The sequence below is a fragment of the Callithrix jacchus genome, chromosome 18 (assembly GCF_049354715.1).
Source record: "Callithrix jacchus isolate 240 chromosome 18, calJac240_pri, whole genome shotgun sequence".
NCBI lineage: Eukaryota > Metazoa > Chordata > Mammalia > Primates > Cebidae > Callithrix > Callithrix jacchus.
The window spans coordinates 20637841-20657395 of record NC_133519.1 but is presented as its reverse complement, the minus strand read 5'-3'; positions in this window follow the sequence as shown (position 1 = coordinate 20657395).

Below are 19555 nucleotides of genomic sequence, written 5' to 3'. Positions count from 1 at the left end.
GGTGTTGCAGTGATACCTCATTGTGATTTTAATTTGCATTTCCCTAAAGCCTAATAATGTTGAACATCTTTTCATGTGCTTATTTGCCATCTATATGTCCATATCCTCCTTGGTGAAATGCCTGTTTATGTCTTTTGTCCATTTTATAATCAGATTCTTTCTTTTTTTTATTGTTGAGTTTTGACAATTCTTTATATGTTCCAGGTATGAGTCATTTGTCAGATATGTGGTTTACAAATACTTTTTCTTGGTCTGTAGCAAGTCTTTTCATCTTCTTAATGGGGTCTCTTGGTCTTTTGCAGAGCAAACATTATAATTTTGGTGAAATTCAACTTATAAGTTTTTTTCTAACCACCACTAAGGCCCGAAGGTTTTCTCCTGAAAGTTTTATAGTTTTATGTTTAAATGTATGATCCAGTTTGACTTAATTTTAACATAAGGTATGAAGTTTAGGTTGAGATTCAGGTTTGTTTTTTTTTTTTTTTTTTTGGGTGTTCTGTTGTTCCAGTACCACGAGATGGAAAAGATTATTTTTCCTACATTGAAATATTTTTGTGTCTTTGTCAAAAATCAGCAGTATCTTGTGGAGCTATTTATCCTATTTCTTTGCCTTACATAATTATTTACATATCAGGCTTAAGTTTGCCATTATGTTGTTTTCTCTTTGTTTCTTCTGGATTTCTGTTTGTTTGTTGGTTTTGTTCCTCTGTATTACTTTCCTGGCCATCCTGTGTGTTATAGGAATATTTTTTATAATCCCATTTTGATTTAGCTACAGTGTATCTTTTTGAAGAGTTTTTTTGGTGGTTGCTGTACACATTACATTCTACATACTTAACTTTTCATCTACCTCTGTTGACATTTTACCAGTTCAACTGGGTATAAAATCCTTACCTATATTAGGTTTCTTTTTTATTCTATCTTTATACTTGTCTTAAATATATTGTCTATATTCAATGAGAACCATATCAGGTAATATAAGTTTTGCTTCAGTTTTTGAACATAATTCAGAACGTTCAAGAGGAAAAGGACAAGCTATTATATTTACCCATATTTTAACTCTTTTCATTGTTATTTCTTTATTTCTAATGTTTCAAGTTTCCTTCTTTTTTTTGGATGGAGTCTTGCACTGTCATCCAGGCTGGAGTGTGATGGCATGATCTCAGCTCACTGCAACCTCTGCCACCTGGGTTCAAGTGATTCTCCTGCCTCAGCCTCCTGAGTACCTAGGACTACAGGCTCATGCCATCATTCCCAGCTACTTTTTGTATTTTCAGTAGAGATTGGGTTTTGCCATGTTGGCCAGGCTAGTCTTGAACTCCTGATCTCAGGTAATTTGCCTACTTTGGCCTCCCAAAGTGCTGGGATTACTGAAGGCTGAGCCACCACACCCGGCCTTCAAGTTTTCTTCTTTAATTATTTCTTTCTGTTTCAAGATATTCTATAGGCACTCTTTTATGACAAGGCTACTGCTAACAAATTATCTTAGTTTTCCTTCACCTGAGAATGTCTTGATTTAACCCTTATCCTGAATATAAAATTTTAGGTTGACAGTTCTTTTCTTTCAACCCTTGAAAAGTGTCATGCAAATTCAGGAAAAGAAAATTACACACCAGCATCGTTATGAAAATAGTTGGAAAGATCCTAAATGACACTTTAGCAAATCAAAGCTGTTGACATATAAAAACACACCATGAATAAATGGCATTTGTCCCATGAATGTGAGAATGGGCCAATATTTCAAAAATTTATCAGCATAGTCCATCATATTGATTAAATGTAAAACAAAATATGATCATCTCAGAAGACATAGTAAAAATCTTTGATAAAATTAAATATGGATTTATAATTTGAAAAATTTTTAGTAAACTTTATAAAACATCAGACTTAATGCTGAACCTTTAGAAGAAATAGTATCAAAGTCAGGAATAAGACAATGATTTCTCGAGTCACTGATAGTATTTATTAATTAACTGGTGTCTTGGCCAAAACAATGAGACAAAAAAAAAAAGATATAACTGGATTAGAAAAAGAGAGACAAATAATTGTTATTTTCAGACCACATCACCGTGGACGTAGAAAATCCAAAGGAATCTGCAAACAAACTATGAGAACTAATAAGAAGAGATTGAGCATAATATCTGACCATAATTGTAAAGAAGACATTTTTTTAACTAGGGTCACAGGTTGACAACTTGTTTACTCATCTTGATCTCATTTTATTAAGAGCCAGAGAGGCATTTTCCCCAACGTTACACAGCATTTTATTAGCACAGCCCAGACAGAAACTAAAGCATTGTGATGACTTTAAATCCAGTAATGTTTCCATTATGAGGTATCAGCCATTTGTGCAAGATACTGGTAAAAATGTGGCAATGGCAGAAATAGTAAAAAGTGCTGTGATTATGAATTCTAGAAATCTTGGCAAACAGAATGAGGATGGAGAGTAGATATCCTGTATAAATGTACCCAGCGGTGGGTTGGGAGCACATATTTCATTTTCATTCAAACAGTTTTACTATTTTGTTTTATGTCTCAGCTTTCCTTACACCTGCCAAGCCAAGGTTTCTGGGAAGACAAGGAGAAAAACGATTATGAAATGAAAAGGGGCCTGAACTGGGTGGAATGAGATCAGTGAAAAGTCCTGGGGGTACCCCACCAAAAAACATCTAGAGAAGAACTGAAAAAGAAAGTAAAGTCTATGCTGAATTTGAAAGTAATTGCCTTTGTAAGCTGAAATTTTATTTAAAACATTTGGTAGTTAATCATTCCCTCTTTCTTGAGACATTTTGGCCTGTGAGACTTTACTCTCTAAGTCTCTCCTTCCCAAGTGATATGGTTTGGATATTTGTTCCCTCCAAATTTCATGTGATCCCCAGTGCTGGAGATGAGGCTTAGTGGGAGGTGTTTGGGTCATGAGGGCAGATCTCTCATGAATGGTTTGCTGCCTCCCCCATGGTGTAAGTGAGCTCATGGGAGGGCTGGTTGTTTAAAAGAGCCTGGTACCTTCTCTTCTCTCTCGCTTTTTCTCCCTCTCTCACCATGTGACATGCCCGCTCCCCCTTTATTTTCTGCCATGATTATAAGTTTCCTGAAGCCCTCACCAGAAGCTGAGCAGATGTAGGTGCCATTCTTGTATAACTTGCCAAATAAACCACGAGCCAAATAAGCCTCTTTTCTTTATAAATTACCCAGTCGTGGTATTCCTTTATAGCAATGCAAAATGTCTCTGGGTTCAGTCCTTAGACTTACTCTTTTGTTAATCTATCCTGATTCCTTAGGTGGTCTCATTCAGTTTCTTGGTTTGAAATAGCCAATTTTGTTTCCAACCCTCACCTTTTTCCTGAACTCAAGTCTTGTATATCCCGCTACCACCTACTCAGCATCTCCATTTGGATATTTAACAAGCATCTAATGCTTCACATGAGCCAAATCAAACTCCTGCTTGCCTACCCTCTACCTCCTCCTCTGTCTTCAACTCAGTAAACTGCAGCTCCGATCACTCAGGTTTTTCAGACATGTAGACTTCACTTTCTCATCCCCATATCCAACCATCAGAAAATTCTATTGACTTTGCCTTGAAAAAAATGCCCAGAGCCTGATCACTTCTCATTGTCTTCACTACCTTCACCACTACCATCTCTCACCTGCACTCTTGCAACAGCCACCCACCTAATCTTTTTGCCTCTATCTTGGTTCTCTATAATGTATTTTTCACTGGCTGCTAAAGCAATTCTTTAAACACATAAGTCGGATCATGTTATTCCTCTGCTTGCCTGTTGTCTCCCACAGCACTTCAAATAAAATGCAAAGTTCTTCCCAGGGCCTCCAAGACCCTGTATGATGGTTCTTGGCTACCTTTTTAATGTCGTCTCCCATCATTTTCCCCTGGCCTATTCCACATCTGTCACACTAACCACCTCAATGTTCTTGAATATTCCAAGCACACTCCAAGGTGTTTGCACTAGAGGAGGGCCCTTCCCCCAGATGGCTATATGACTATCTTTTTTTCTTTTTTTTGAGATGAAGTCTCTCTCTGTCACTCAGGCTGGAGTGCAGTGGCGTGATCTCGGCTTACTGCAACCTCTCCCTCCCTGGTTCAAGCAATTCTCCTGCCTCAACCTCCCGTAGCTGGGACTATGGGTGTGCCACCATACCCAGCTAAGTTTTATATTTTTAGTAGAGACAGGGGTTTCACCATGTTGGCCAGGATGGTCTCGATCTCTTGACCTTGTGATCTGCCTACCTCGGCCTCCCAAAGTGCTGGGATTACAGGCGTGAGCCACCTGGCTGGCTATCACTTTCTTTCCTTTCTTTCTTTCTTTCTTTCTTTCTTTCTTTCTTTCTTTCTTTCTTTCTTTCTTTTCTTTCTTTCTTCTTTCTTCTTTCTTTCCCTCTCTCTCTCTCTCTCTCTCTCTCTCTCTCTCTCTCTCTCTCTCTCTCTCTCTCTCTCTCTCCCCCTCTCTCTCTCTCTCTCTCTTTCTTTCTTTCTTTTTTTTTGAGACAGAGTTTCGCTCTTGTTACCCAGGCTGGAGTGCAATGGCGCGATCTCGACTCACTGCAACCTCCGCCTCCTGGGTTCAGGCAATTCTCCTGCCTCAGCCTCCTGAGTAGCTGGGATTACAGGCACGCGCCATCATGCCCAGCTAATTTTTTGTATTTTTGGTAGAGACGGGGTTTCACCATGTTGACCAGGATGGTCTCAATCTCTTGACCTCGTGAACCACCCGCCTCGGCCTCCCAAAGTGCTGGGATTACAGGCGTGAGCCACCACGCCCGGCCTTACTTTCTTAAGATCAACTCAGTGTTGCCTATCAGACAGGGCTTCCTGTGCCCCTCAAAACATCACTCCCTACTTTCTTAAGATCAACTCAGTGTCGCCTATCAGACAGGGCTTCCTGTGCCCCTCAAAACATCACTCCCTACTTTCTTAAGATCAACTCAGTGTCGCCTATCAGACAGGGCTTCCTGTGCCCCTCAAAACATCACTCCCTACTTTCTTAAGATCAACTCAGTGTCGCCTATCAGACAGGGCTTCCTGTGCCCCTGAAAACATCACTCCCTGATCTTTTACTCTCTATCCCCTTACCCTGACTTATTATTTTTTCCTTCTAGTATCTGCTATCCTAAAATCTAAGAAGCATCAGAAGATGGACTTTGCTTTGGTCACTGCCCTGTCCCCAGTAACTAGAACAGTGCATGGTATATGCAGACCTTCAACACGTATGTGAAATGAGCAAACATGTGTCCCGAGCAATAAAAGTTGAGTAATTATGAATGATACACAGCATTTCCTTCTTTGTATTTGGAGAAAAAAATTGGAAGCATGAAACAGTTTGATTTCTCAGGCCCTCAGGATTCTACCTTCAGTGAGACTGGTATGACGGTAGGGCAGAATGTGGGGAGAAATTTAGAAACCCCAGAAAATTTAGACAGAATGCTTCTGCTTTCCTGGAGGGGAGTTTGTGTCATCTCAAACAGAGAAATGTTGTTGCTTATTTAAGCCATCCTTACAGTACTGTTACAACGAATGTGGATTTAAAAATAGCATTTCAATAACCACCTGTTTTTCAGACCATCCATAGAGTATGTTTATAGCAAGCATAGCACTTACCTTCTTTTTTTTTTAAACTTTTAAGTTCAGGGATACAAGTGCAGGTTTGTTACATACGTAAACTTGCATCATGAGGTTTCTTGTATAGATTATTTCATCACCAAGGTATTAAGCCTAGTACTATTAGTTGCTTTTCTTAGTCTTCTCCCTCTTTCTACCCTCCACCCTCCAAAAGCCCCAGTGTGTGTTGTTCCCCTTTATGTGTTCACATGTGCTCATCATTTAGCTCCCATTTATAAGTGAGAACATGCGGTGTCTTGTTTTCTCTTCCTGTGTTAGTTTGCTAAGGATAATGGCCTCCAGCTCCATCCGTGTCTGTGCAGAGGACATAATCTCGTCATTTTTTTTTTTTTTTTTGAGATGGAATTTTGCTCTTGTCCACGCTGGAGTGCAGTGGCACGATTTTGGCTCACTGCAACCTCTGCCTCCCAGGTTCAAGCGATTCTCCTGCTTCAGCCTCATGAGTAGCTGGGATTACAGGCATGTGCCACCAGGCTTGGCTAATTTTGTATTTTTAGTGGAGACAGGGTTTCTCCATGTTGGTCAGGCTGGTCTCAAGCTCCCTACTTCAGGTGATCTGTCTGCCTCGGCCTCCCAAAGTGCTGGGGTTATAGGCGTGAGCTACCAAACCCAGCTGATCTCATCCTTTTTAATAGCTGCATAGTATTTCATGGTATATGTGTACCACATTTTCTTTATCCGTTGATGGGCATTTAGGTCGATTCCACTTCTTTGTTCTTGTGAATAGTGTGCAGTCACCTTCTTATGAATGTGATTTTGCACTCGATTATCATCTAACATTATTATTTAGGCTAGATGCATCATACTTGTAGTCCCAGCACTTTGGGGAGACTGAGGTGGGAGGATGTCTTGAGGCCAGGAGTTTAAGACCAGTCTGGGCAACATAATAAAACCCTGTTTCTACAGAAAAATTTAAAAAGAAATTAGCTCATTATGATGGTGCACACTTGTACTCTTAGCTACTCAGGAGGGTGGGGGAGAAGGATCACTTGAGTCCAGGAGTTCGAGTCTGTCCTGAGCTGTGATTGTACCACTGTACTCCAGGCTGGGTGACAGAGCAAGACCCTCTCTCAAAACAGACAAACAACCACAAGCCAACAACTATCTCTATAAAATAACTAAGTTTGACACTAAAACATGATATAGAAAACTTTAAATTTTAAGCTAAAAAGAAATACAGGAACATTTGAATACCTTACATATATATATGTAATTATATATATATATTTTTTTGAGACGGGGTCTTGCTCTGTCACCCAGGCTGGAATGCAGCCTTAGCCTTGACCTCCCAGGCTCAGGTGATCCTCCCACCTTAGCCTCCTGGATAGCTGGGATTCAATATGAGATTTGGAGGGGATGTACCTTCAAACCATATCATCCTTGAACTTGTAGATTTATGTTAGAAGTGAGAGAGTTCTTGGGGAATACCCTATAGGTGTGTGACACTATGACTGGCTAACTTGTGTATTTTTTGTAGAGATGGGCATTTTCCCATGTTGGTCAGGCCGGTTTCAAACTCCTGGGCTCAAGTGATCTACCCACCTTGGCCTCCCAAAGCGCTGAGATTAAAGGTGTGAGTGACAGCGCCTGGCCACTAATATATTTTAATCACTATTTAACCAACTTTTGGACATCTTGAATAGAATACTTCCCATTTACTGTGAAATATTGATATTGGTGTTAAAGCCTTCCCGAGAATGCAGGTAACTTTCACAGTTTAATACTTGAGGCTTCACGGAAAGCCACAGACCTGATTAACTATCGTTTTCCTCCTTGGCGGTGGCCGTGCTGCATCATACCCACAGTCTACACTGCTGTTGGTAACGGTGCACAATGAAACCTTGAGCTGCCTGAAGCTGGAGCACACTCCTTTCCTCTGGGGGCTTTAGTTCCCCTCCTACTCACAGGGCTAAACTTGACTGTCACACGTGTCTAGCTCAGTGCACTATGAGTTTACTGTGCTTTTCTTAAACTTTCCCAGTTTCTACGAGTCACTTCCGAGTGGGCGGAGGTAGCAGATCCATTTCAGATGTCACATGTCTACTGTGCATTCCGGTTTCCACACCCCTTTGCTCACACTCTTTGTCTGGGTTGCACCATTTACACAGCATGACCTTTGGGAAGGGAGCTCCAGGAAGGAAGGCTACTCCTTCCTTGTCTCAAGGACAGTGGCTGGTGTGACTGGGCCCCCACAGGCTGACCCCGAGCACTTAAAGATTTATCTCAAGTACTATAGTGGAAGGCCTTGGACTGAAATCATAGAACACTGTGTTTAGAAAGTCATGCAGAATGGTCTGAAGTCGGGCACAACTACTGCAAGAACTAAGATATAAGGCATGATGTTAGACCAGCACAAAAGGGAAATGATATGTTTACTGGATCATGAAAGGAATTTACCTCCTGAAAATATAACAGCATAATCAGTTATAAAAAGTTCTTCTAAAATAATGGAAGCAGCGGAGGGTAACCAAGAGAACAGAGTAACAACCAAATGCAATTTTTTTTTTTTTAGACAGAGTCTCACTCTGTTGCCAGGTGCCAGGCTGGAGGGCAGTGGCACAATATCGGCTCACTGCCACCTCCACCTCCCGGGTTCAAGCAATTCTCCTGCCTCAGCCTCCCCAGTAGCTGGGACTATAGGTGCACGCCACCACACGCAGCTAATTTTTGTATTTTTAGTAGAGACGGGGTTTCACCATGTTGGCCAGGCTGGTCTCGATCTCCTGACCTGGTGATTCACCCGCCTCGGCCTCCCAAAGTGCTGGGATTACAGGCTTGAGCCACTGCACCCGGCCTGAACACAATTTAATCTCTTACGGTACATTGCCACCACCACAGAAGAGTAGAGTTTTAACTCCCTTGTTATGAATCCCCACCTCGGACGATCGAGTGTGCCTGTAATTCTGTAAGATCCAAAAAGGGAGGAGGCAATGATACCTCTCTCCGTACTCCCTCAACCTCCAGAAAGAATCTGCAAAGTTTTGTCAAATGTGAAATTAGTGGATATTCCCCCAGAACTCTCTCACTTCTAACATTAATTTGCAAGTTCAAAGTTGAAATGGTTTGAATGTATGTCGCCTCCAAATCTCATATTGAAATTGATGCTAGGGTTGGAGATGGGACCTAGTGGGAGGGGACTGGGTCACGGGGTTGGATCCCTCGTGAATGGTTTGCTGTCCTCCCTGCAGTAATTGGTTCACACAAGATCTAGATGTTTAAAGAGCCTGGAATCCCCTCCTCCCTCTCTCTTGCTCTCCGTCTTGCATGTGGCTGCCTGTTCTGCCTTCACCTGAACCTCCTCTTCCCTCTCTCTTACTCTCCGTCTTGCATGTGGCTGCCTGTTCTTCCTTCACCTTCTACCATGAATGGAAGATTCCCGAGGCTCTCACCAAAAGCAGACGCTGCCACCACGTTTCTTGTACAGTCTGCAGAACCATAAGCCAAATACACCTCTTTTCTTTGTAAATTACCTGAGAATGGTAGAGCATTTGGTCAAGAGGGAGCGGCAAATTTGAGGTATGGCTCTCATGTCTATGATTGATATGACCAGTAAAATAATAAAGCCTTCTTTCTTGGCAACACTCATTGCTGCTTTTTGTGTGATGAGCAGCAGGACCTAGAGTGAACCCCTGGTGTTTGGTAACAGGTGCAGACCTTCACACACGCACTCACACATCACACACCATCACACTGCATCTCCCTTCCTACACTGATGATCTTGCCTACCCCACAGGTATGACTGAGGCTTTAAATTCTAAAATTCAGTCATCTGCCTGCCCTGAAGAAGGAATCGATGTAAGCCACCTTGACCTTGCTTCTGCCCGTCAGGTAAAAGGGGTGTCTATCTATGGTGGCATCTATCAAGATGACCTGCTCACTTTCATTTTTAAAAAGAAACAAAACCCTTCTTGAGACTGTTCTCCTTTTCCTCCCTGCAGAAATCAGATTCTTTGAGAGAAGAGTGTAATTGCTTTTTCTGTCTCCTCCTCTCCCATACAGGACAGACAGGCCTCTGCCCTCCCAAAGCACCCAAGCTATGGCCCGTTGCCAAATCGAATGGCTGCTTTTAGTCCTCATCTTCCCAACTTACCTTGAGCATTTGACCCATTTGTCATTTCTTCCACAGAAGTTTATGTTATCTAGTTTTCCATAACACCACTCCTACTTTGTCCACTGATTCCATTTTCCATGGTCATTCTTATTATCGGTATTTCCCCGAATTGTGTTTTTCATCCTTTTCTCTTCCCACATAGGGTTTCTCAATGGTTTACTTTCTCTACCACATGACCAGGGTGAAAATTTCCCAAATTTTTATGCTCTGCTTCCCTTTAAAACCTAAGTTCCAGCCAGGCACAGTGGCTCACGTCTGTAATCCCAGGACTTTGGGAAGGTGAGGCAGGTGGATCACGAGGTCAGGGGTTCGAGACCAGCCTGACCAACATGGTGAAACCAGGTCTCTACTTAAAAATACAAAAAATAGCCAGGTGTGGTGGTACGCACCTGTAATCCCAGCTACTTGGGAGACTGAGGCAGGAGAATTGCCTGAACCCGGGAAGCAGAGGTTGCGGTGAGCTGAGAGTGCACCATTGCACTCCAGCCTGGGTGACAGAGCGAGACTGTCTCAAAAAAAAGAAAAAGAAAAAAACGTTAAGTTCCAACTTTAAGTAATTCCTCTGCTCCCATGTCTGATCATAGGCTGTTGGAAACACCCATGCAACACTTTGAACTCTTCGCTGCCTAGAAATTTCTTTTGCCAGGCACCCTAGGTCATCACTCTTAAGTTCAATCTTCCACAAATTCCTAGGACACAGATACAGTGCAGTCGAGCTCTTTCCTAGGGCGCAACAAGGGTGACATTGACTGCTGTTTCCGGTAGCCTCCTCATTTCCATCTAACACCTCATCAGCCTGCCCTTTACTGTTCTTACTTCTGTCGGCATTTTGTTCATAATCACTTACCAAGTCTCTAAGAAGTCCCAAACTTTCCCTCATCTTCTAGTCCTCTTCTGAGCCCGGCAGACTCTTCCCACCTCTGCCTATTACCAGGTTCCAAAGCCAGTTCCACATTTCAGGTACCTTGACAGCAATGCCCAACTCTTGGCATCATTTTCTCATGTTTGTTCAGTTTGCCTTGCTATAAAGGAACACTTGACACGAGTAGAGCCATGGCCTCTTATGTCATGAGCCTGTAAAAGCTGCTGGCACTCAACACCATGAACATCTCAATTCCCCCAATTCTTTCATTTCCTTTAAAATGCTCTATTTTCTTTATTCTTTTCTAGTAAATCTTTGTCAGTCTCATTTGCACATGCTCATCCTTTGCCATCCCTTAAAGGTTGGTATTACCAGGGGATTCCATCTCCAACCCTCTTTCACTTGACATATTCTTTCAGAGTAAGAATTTGTATGCCATAATTATTTGTGTGCTGGTACATCATAGCTCAGATCTCTCTCCTGAGCCCCAGATACATATATTCATCTGCCTCTTAGACATCTTAATCTTCACATATTCAAAACTGAACTTACCATCTCTCATGTCCCACCTTGTCCCTTATCCTATTCACGGATTTGACCACCCAAGTCAGGAACCAGACTCTTCCTCTTCCCTCTTCCTTTACCCCCGTATGCAACCAGGTATCACGTTCTGCTCATTTGAACCCCTGCCCTTCACACCACCAGCCCTGCTTCAGCCAAGCTGAGCAATAATGAAGCCAAGGCCTTCATTATTGCTTAACCGGATCCCTCCAATAGCCTTAGAATGTCCCCCCTTGCTTGTAGTCTCATTCTCCTGTTTACCAGAATGTTCTTTTTAACTCGTGAACCAGAGTATATCACTAATCTCAAAATCCTTTAATTACCTCCCTTCACAAGCCTTCAAAATAAAATCTAAACCCTTCATCATGTGCACTAAGATATTAGTGATCTGGACCAGTCTGGAAAATGGACCTGCTTTCCAGTCTTTATTTCAGTCATGCCAAAATATCCTCATTTTTCTGAATTAGCCAAGTTCTTCGAGTAGTAAGGAGTATAAAAATAAACCCTCTCCCGGGCTCAGTGGCTCACATCTGTAATCCCAGCACTTTGGGAGGCTGAGGTGGGCGGATCATCTGAGGTCGAGAGTTCAAGACCAGCCTGACCAACATGGAGAAACCCCGTCTCTACTAAAAATATAAAATTAGCCTGGCGCGGTGGTGCATGCCTGTAATCCCAGTTACTCGGGAGGCTGAGGCAGAATTGCTTGAACTTGGGAGGCGGAGGTTGTGGTGAGCTGCGATCATGACATTGCACTTCAGTTTGGGCAACAAGAGTGAAACTCCATCTAAAAAAAAAAAATTTACCCAGGAAATTGTCCTCAGCCCCCCAGTTCTTTTAGTTTCCCCCGGAATGGCCGCCAAGCTGGATCCTACTCAGGCAGTGTTGTACTGCCCCCTACTGGTGTAACTGAAAAGCAGGTTAGTTGCTGACCACATGCAGAGTCCAATTAACAAGAGTGAAGCCTGGCACAAGAAAAGTGAATTTATTTCCAAACCTAGTTTGGGAGGAGGGCACAAACTGTCCTCTTTTAAATGTGCCACTTTGCCTTGGGCACAAAAAGTCAAGGTCAGGGTGGTCTCCCTGCTACTGGGCAGTTAATTACTGAGCAGTTCAGTTGGTGCCTTCCCAGGCAGGAGAAAGTTGTAAAAGTGGCCAATAGGCATGCTTTCCACACGCCTTTCTGAGGCAACCCCACCCACTCAAGGTAGGAGTTCCTTGGGGACACGCTTTGATCTGCAAATTGACAGATCTGTCTTGGAGCCTACAGGTGATCTTGCCCTGTAGGGAGTGTCTGGTGAGGGGGAGGTGAGAGGTTATTTTGCATTTCAAAATGGCTAAATAGGAAGTAGAGGGAAAGGGGGAAGGAAAAAGGAAAAGTGGGGGGTGGGGAGCAATTAAACATATAAAATATATAAACATTATGTAAAATAAAGCATTATATCTCTTAGAATAATGGGGGCACTTGGTTACACTGGAGCCTGTGAAAAGCCAGCCAGGAATAGTAGTGGCCCTAGTCCTAATGGGGGTGACAATAGGTTTTCCTGTTCTCTGCTGACTAAAGCATCAAATGTCTGAGCAAACACACTGGGCAGTAGAACTTCTGAAGACTCCTGACAGGAGGACTACAGTCCTCTGACTGGGCTCTTCAACCTCCATTTTTTTCTCACTCTAGACTCTGGAGCTCAGAGGTGGCAGGCGTCTTTTTTGCGTCTTAGTGTTAGAGGTGGTGAATTCATATGGGTTTGCAGCAACCTCAATTACTGTTCCTTCAGAAGAAAAAGTTCAACCATGGGGCATAAGGCAGAGGGAGAGAGCAAGGTAAGTTTTAGAGTGGGAGTGAGAGCTTATGGAAAAGCTTTGGAGCTGGAATTTTTTTTTTAAAGTGCATTTGGAAGAGGGTCAGGCAGGTGGCTTGAGAGACCAAGTTCACTGTGTGACCTTCGACTTGGCGTTTCATATGCTGGCGTACTGCCGGGGTCTTGCATCCTGTCTCTGATTCTTCCCTTGGGGTGCGCTATCTGCATGCGCAGCGGCCTGCTAGCACTTGGGAGGGGCCTCATGCCCAGGGTATTCGCTGGAGTTGTACGCATGCTCATTTGAGGCGTTCTTCCCTTACCAGTTGAGTGTTCTTAGAGGAAAGTGACACACCAGTTAAACGCCGCCATTTTGCCTTTCAGTACGCATGTGTGAGCCCACTCACCCAGCTCCTGAGATTTTAATGGGAAACTGCTTATCACCAGCTTCAGATTTCGTTTTATCTATTGGGGGACTGCCTTTCCCTCTCGCTGGCTGTGACTAATTATTATTTTAGAGAGACAGCTTAACAACTGTCTGACCATCACCTGATGGTTACCTGACATTCCTGGGGGGGGCCTCTCCTGCCCTGTTCGTGTCTGCCTGACTACCTACTATAACATTTTCCCCCTCAAGGGTCCAGTACCCAGTTTTGGGGAGGAAAATGGACAAAGATCAGTCTTCTGTAAACTGCTCCCTGCTCACAGAAGAGCAGCAGTGGTTATCTGTGGGTCTTGGCCTCCTGCTAGCTGTTAGGGCAGAGCGACTCTGTGGGTTCATGAAAGCAGTGTCCAGCCAGGTCCAACGGAGAAAGGGGCAGGACTTAACCCCTTTCAAATGTCCCACTGATGGGCAGTCTAAGGGCTCGGTGTAGAAGGATAACTCTTGAATGTTGAGAGGACGTATTCCTCACTGATGCTCATTTGGAGCTGGATGCCCTGAAGATGAGAGAACACAAATCAGATTATTAGATATCGAAGACATAGACCAAAAAGGACAAGTAGAGATGTCAAAATGAAACAAGGCGTTGAGGACAGCTCCAAAAAATCCCGAGGCTGCTGACACACCCAGGTAGCTGGTGGCTGCAGTCATGCCTGCTAAGTCTTGGGCGCTTGAGGTTGCTGCCAATTCCAACATGTGCCCAGTGTAGCGGGTGCACGGCAGCACATTCAAGCTTGTGTACAAGGCATCTGAGGTGGAGGCATGGAAAAATAATGAGGCACTGCGTGCATGTTGTTTGTGCATGAGACTGTAACTCCTTGACCCTGAAAACAGGACAAGGAGCAGAATGTGTGATGAGCGCTGAACACAGCCTCTGAGAATATGGTTTCAGTGCTTCTAGACCTAACAAACAAGGCCATATGTGCCTCATGACACGACTGCAAAAAGCCACCTGGTGGATGTCTCTTGTTTGTCTGTAGTTTAACAAGCCTCTCAATAAGTACTTGGCGGACAGATCTTGGAGCAGCACTCCCTCAGAGGAGCTGCTCCCTCCCCCGTTCAGCAGTAATTGTCTGAATACTTATTTCTCTGCGATCACTGCAGAGCAAACTGCAAGGGGTGACCCCGACGTGGTCACCTTGAAATTACGCATGGAGTAGGATAACGCACCAGTCTTTGGGGAATACTGGTAAGGGACAGTCCCCACCTGTTTTCAGGAGGATAGGACCAATGCGTGTAATACCAGGGGTTGGATTACCATGGGTCACAGGTTGACAAAAGAGCAGAAAGTATTTTTTAATACTCTGCAACAATTACTTAAGGCTATCCAGTGCACTGTAGAGTCTGAAGCTTTGCCTAAGCTTATTCCTTTAGTTCAGCAGGAATGCCCTTGGACTGAACAGGGGGGCCCCCTGTTCATCCTTGGGGTTCCAGAATAAACCGGTCTTACCATGTGCCCCTAATCTTACTTTCATCTCTGTTCTAATGGCCGTCTGTTTGCCTGGGCCCAGTCCTCCTCTCTGTCCTATGTCCTCTTACTCCTGTGGCCTTGGACCTTAAAGTGACTCTTGCTTGGAACATCCTAGCAACAAAATGATTCTTTTCTCAGATTCCCATTGCCCACATTTTAAAAGTAGGTAAGAAGTAGTAGGTAACTTTACTACTAGGTAAGTAAGACTGTTAGGTCTTAAGTGAGCTAGGAAGACTGTTGTTGCTGCTGTTGTGTTGTTGGTTTGAGACACAGTCTCAGTCTGTCATCCAGGCTGGAGTGCCAGGCATGATCTTGGCTCACTGTAACCTCCACTCCCGGGTTCAAGCAATTGTTCTGCCTCAGCCTCCCAGAAGCCTGTTTTTCAGCTCACTGTTGCAAGTAGCTGGACTTCCCTTTCTTTGACTATGGCCTCGAAGGCCTTCATGCATGTTGTGAAGGAAGTAGAAGTGATTGGAGAAATGGAGGCTACAGGAGGAAGTGAGGGAGATACTCATGGAAAGTCTTCATGTGCTCACAAAAACGGCAGCCTTTGGATTTGAGAGGACATTTATTTGCCCTCTTGACATAAGGTAGTAACTTCTGGAGGACTTGAGGCTTGGAGAAAGAAGTCACAAATGGCAAAGGAAGAATTTTCCCTGCTTCCAAAGGGTGCTAACTCAAAAAAAGCAGGTACTCGGGGTTGTTGAAAGGGCTACAGAGTGAGGTTCATGCAGGTGAGCAAACTGCTTCAGAAGGCACCAGAAAATTTGGCTCTGGGACATAATGGGGATAAAAAGTGTATAGTAAGTCATAAGGAGTTGGCAGAGCTAGGATTCCCAGTAGTATCTGTCCTGGCGATGTGCCAGCAGACAGGGAAGGGTTGGTGGTCATCTGAGCTGCTTGGGGGAGAACAAGTGTAAATCTCAGGGGATAGGCAAAAGGGAGCCCATGTCTTTGCTGCTACGCAAACACAGCCAGAGCCATGGACACACGAATAACAGGGAGTGTGTGTCTAAGAAGTCACATGACATGCAAAATGAAAACAGAAAAGGCAGACTTGCCCCTGAGCTGGATGGTTCAGTGGGTGTGCAAGGCCATGTCAGAAGGCAGGAGAATAGGCACTGCGGGTTTTGGGGAAAGAGCCAATAGTAGTTGAAAAAACAGAGGAAACTCCAGACATTGCCAGTCTCAGGCTCTAGCCCTAGGAGTCTTGCAAGCCTCCTGTCCAGGGAGGCCGAGAGGAATTGTTCTAGGGCTTGGTTAGTAAGAAGGAGAGCAAAGGGGAGAAGAAACCCACATACGGGGGTTGAATGCCGTCAGCCAAAGAAGGCGAGGAAATCTCTTACTGCCAGAGAACAGATCTGAGTCACAGGACCAAAGTACCTTAGCGTCCCTTCTCCCTTGATTCTTCCCTTGGGGTGGGCTATCTGTGTGCACAGTGGCCTGCTAGCACTTAGGAGGGGCCACACATGCAGTGTGTCCACTGGAGTTGTATGCATGCTCACTTGAGGCGTCCTTCTTCCATTTTGACTGTTTTTGAGACAGAGTCTCACTCTGTCTCCCCGGCTGGAGTGCAGTCGTGTGATCTTGGCTCACTGCAACCTCTGCCTCCTGGGTTCAAGCAGTTCTCGTGCTTCAGCCCCCTGAGTAGCTGGGATTACAAGCTCATCACCACGCCTGGCTAATTTTTGTATTTTTAGTAGAGATGGGGTTTCACCATATTGGTCAGGCTGGTCTCAAACTCCTGGCCTCAAGTGATCCATCTGCCGCTGCCTCCCAAAGTGTTGGAATTACAGGCATAAGCCACCATGCCCGGCCAGGCATTCTTCTCTTACCAGTTGAGTGTTCCTAGAGGAAGGTGATCTATCAGTTAAACTCGCCATTTTCCCTCTTGGTGTGCACATGTGAGCCCACTCACACACTTCCTGAGAGCTTACTGGGAAGCTGCTGATCACCAGTTTCAGACTTTCTATGTATTTGGAGACAGCCTTTCCCTGGTGCTGGCCGTGACCAAGTGTTATTTTAGAGAGGCACTTTAACAATGGCCTGACCATCGCCCGATGGTTGCCTGTCATTACCGGTGGTGTGGGAGGCTCTCTCCTGCCCTGCTCATGTCTGCCTGACTACCTCCTCTAACATTAGCCACCTGTTCTCATCAATTCTGTCTCCTGGAGATATACCCTGTCCCTATCTTTGCTCTAATTTTTTGGGGGAAAATTCGTTGGAATGACTTGGCTTTCTCTCACTCTTCATGCGCTACCAAAGCTGGGCCCATTGTGGCATTCAACACCCTGCTTAACCTACCAGAACATCTGTCTTCTGTCCTCAGCTCAGTCCCATACTCCTCCTTGAACACTTGTGGGCTACTCAAGACCCCATATTCTCTGAGTTCCTAATTTCAGGTCGACATCACTCTCATAGTGGTTTTTTTGTGTTTTCCATTTCTTGTCGGCACATTGCAGACTCTTTGATAGGAATAAGCTGTAACATGCCCCTGTTTACTGAGCTGTGGGGCACTGGAACCAATTGAGAGCTGTGACATGCCCTGAATAAGAGCTGTGACATTCCCCCATTTCCTGAGCTGCAGGCAGCAAGACTGAATAAGAGCTGTGACATGCCCTGGTTTGCTGAGCTGCAGGTGGCAGGAACAAGAGAGAGCTGTAGCATTTCTTGGGGTCTCAGACCTTGGGACTCCCCAGGCAAAAGCTATAACACCCTTTGGGGCTCCATAGTTGCTGGCAACTCTGAGTTTCTTAGTGCCACTCTGTTCCCCGATTTTAGACACTGATGCCCAAGGTGGAGCAGGTCATGGCACGCTTCCTTACTTTTAGTAGAGATGGGGTTTTGCCATGTTGCCCAGGCTGCCCAGTCCAGCCAGTGGCTGAGTGTGGATCCCATGGCTCAGAAGTTCAAGACCAGCCTGGGGCAACATAACATGGTTGGACCCCATCTCTACAAAAAAAAAAAAAAAAAAAAATTAGCCAAGCTCAGTGGTCACTGTACTACACTATGGGTGACAGAGCAGGAGCCTGTGACCTCCTCCCCCTCAAAAAGAGAATATAACATTAATTTACAGTGTCTCTTTTTAAAAAATTTAACAGTGTTATCTTTTTCTTGATGAAGGAGCAGGGTTGTGTCCCGTCAATTTGCTTGGAAAAAATACACAGTTCCAACGTGTGACCAATTTGACCAAGAGGAATTTGATTGTGGTGCTGTCCTGAACTTTGCTTTGCAGGGTTCTCTCTTTTCACTTTTATGTTTTTTTCCGTTCATTTTCACTTGACATATAATAATTGTACATATTTATGGGGTACAGAGTAATATTTTGATACATGTATACAATGTATACAATGATCAAGTCAAAGTAATTAGGATACCCATCGCCTCAAGCATTCATCATTTCTTTGTGTTGGGAACATTCAAAATGCTCTTTTCTAGCTTTTTGAACATATACAATAAATTATTCTTTTTTTTTTGAGACGGAGTTTTGCTCTTGTTACCCAGGCTGGAGTGCAATGGCGCGATCTTGGCTCATGGCAACCTCCGCCTCCTGAGTTCAGGCAACTCTCCTGCCTCAGCCTCCTGAGTAGCTGGGATTACAGGCACGCGCCTCCATGCCCAGCTAATTTTTTGTATTTTTAGTAGAGACGGGGTTTCACCATGTTGACCAGGATGGTCTCGATCTCTTGTGATCCACCAACCTCGGCCTCCCAAAGTGCTGGGATTACAGGCTTGAGCACAATAAATTATTCTTAACTATATTCACCCTATAGTGCTACAGAACACTGGAACTGATTCCTCTTCTCTTGCTGTAACTTTGTATCCTTTAATCAACTTATCCCCATTCTCCATTCCCCCCTGCCCTTCCCAGCCTCTAATAACCACAATTTTACTGTTTACTTCTATGAGCTCATTTATTTTAAGCTTCCATATACGATGGGGAACATGTGGTATTTAACTTTCTGTGCCTGATTTATTTCACTTAACATAATGTCCTCCAGGTTTGAGTACTGAGGAGAGCAGACATTGTGTTATTCATCTCCATGTTGAAAATCAGAAATGTTTCCAATTAAAAAAATGATTACAAATGTGTTATATCAGGAACTGGGGCTTGCCTAGGGGTCCTGGGTGGGCAAATAACTAATTTAGATTCAACAGGAATGGGCTTGAAATTTCTTAGACCATGATATGATTTGGCTGTGTCTGCACCCAAATCCCACCTTGAATTGTAATTCCCATAATCCCCACGTCATGGGAGCGACCCAGTGAGAAGTAATTTAATCATGGGAGCAGTTACCCTCATGCTGTTCTCGTGATAGTGAGTGAGTTCTTACTAGATCTGATGGTTTTATAAGGGGCTTTCTCCACTGTTGCTTGGTGCTTCTCCTTCCTCCCACCATGTGAAGAAGGATGTATTGGCTTTCCCTTGTGCCATGATTGTAGATTTCATGATTCCTCCCCAGCCATGCTAAACTATGAGTCAATTTAACCTCTTTCCTGGCTGGGCACAGGCTTATGCCTATAATCCCAGCACTTTAGGAGGCTGAGGAAGGTGGATCACTTGAGGTCAAGAGTTCGAGACCAGTTGGGCCAACATGGTGAAACGCTACTAAAAATACAAAAATTAGCAGGGCATGGTGGTGCTTGCCTGCAATCCCAGCTATTCGGGAGACTGAGGCA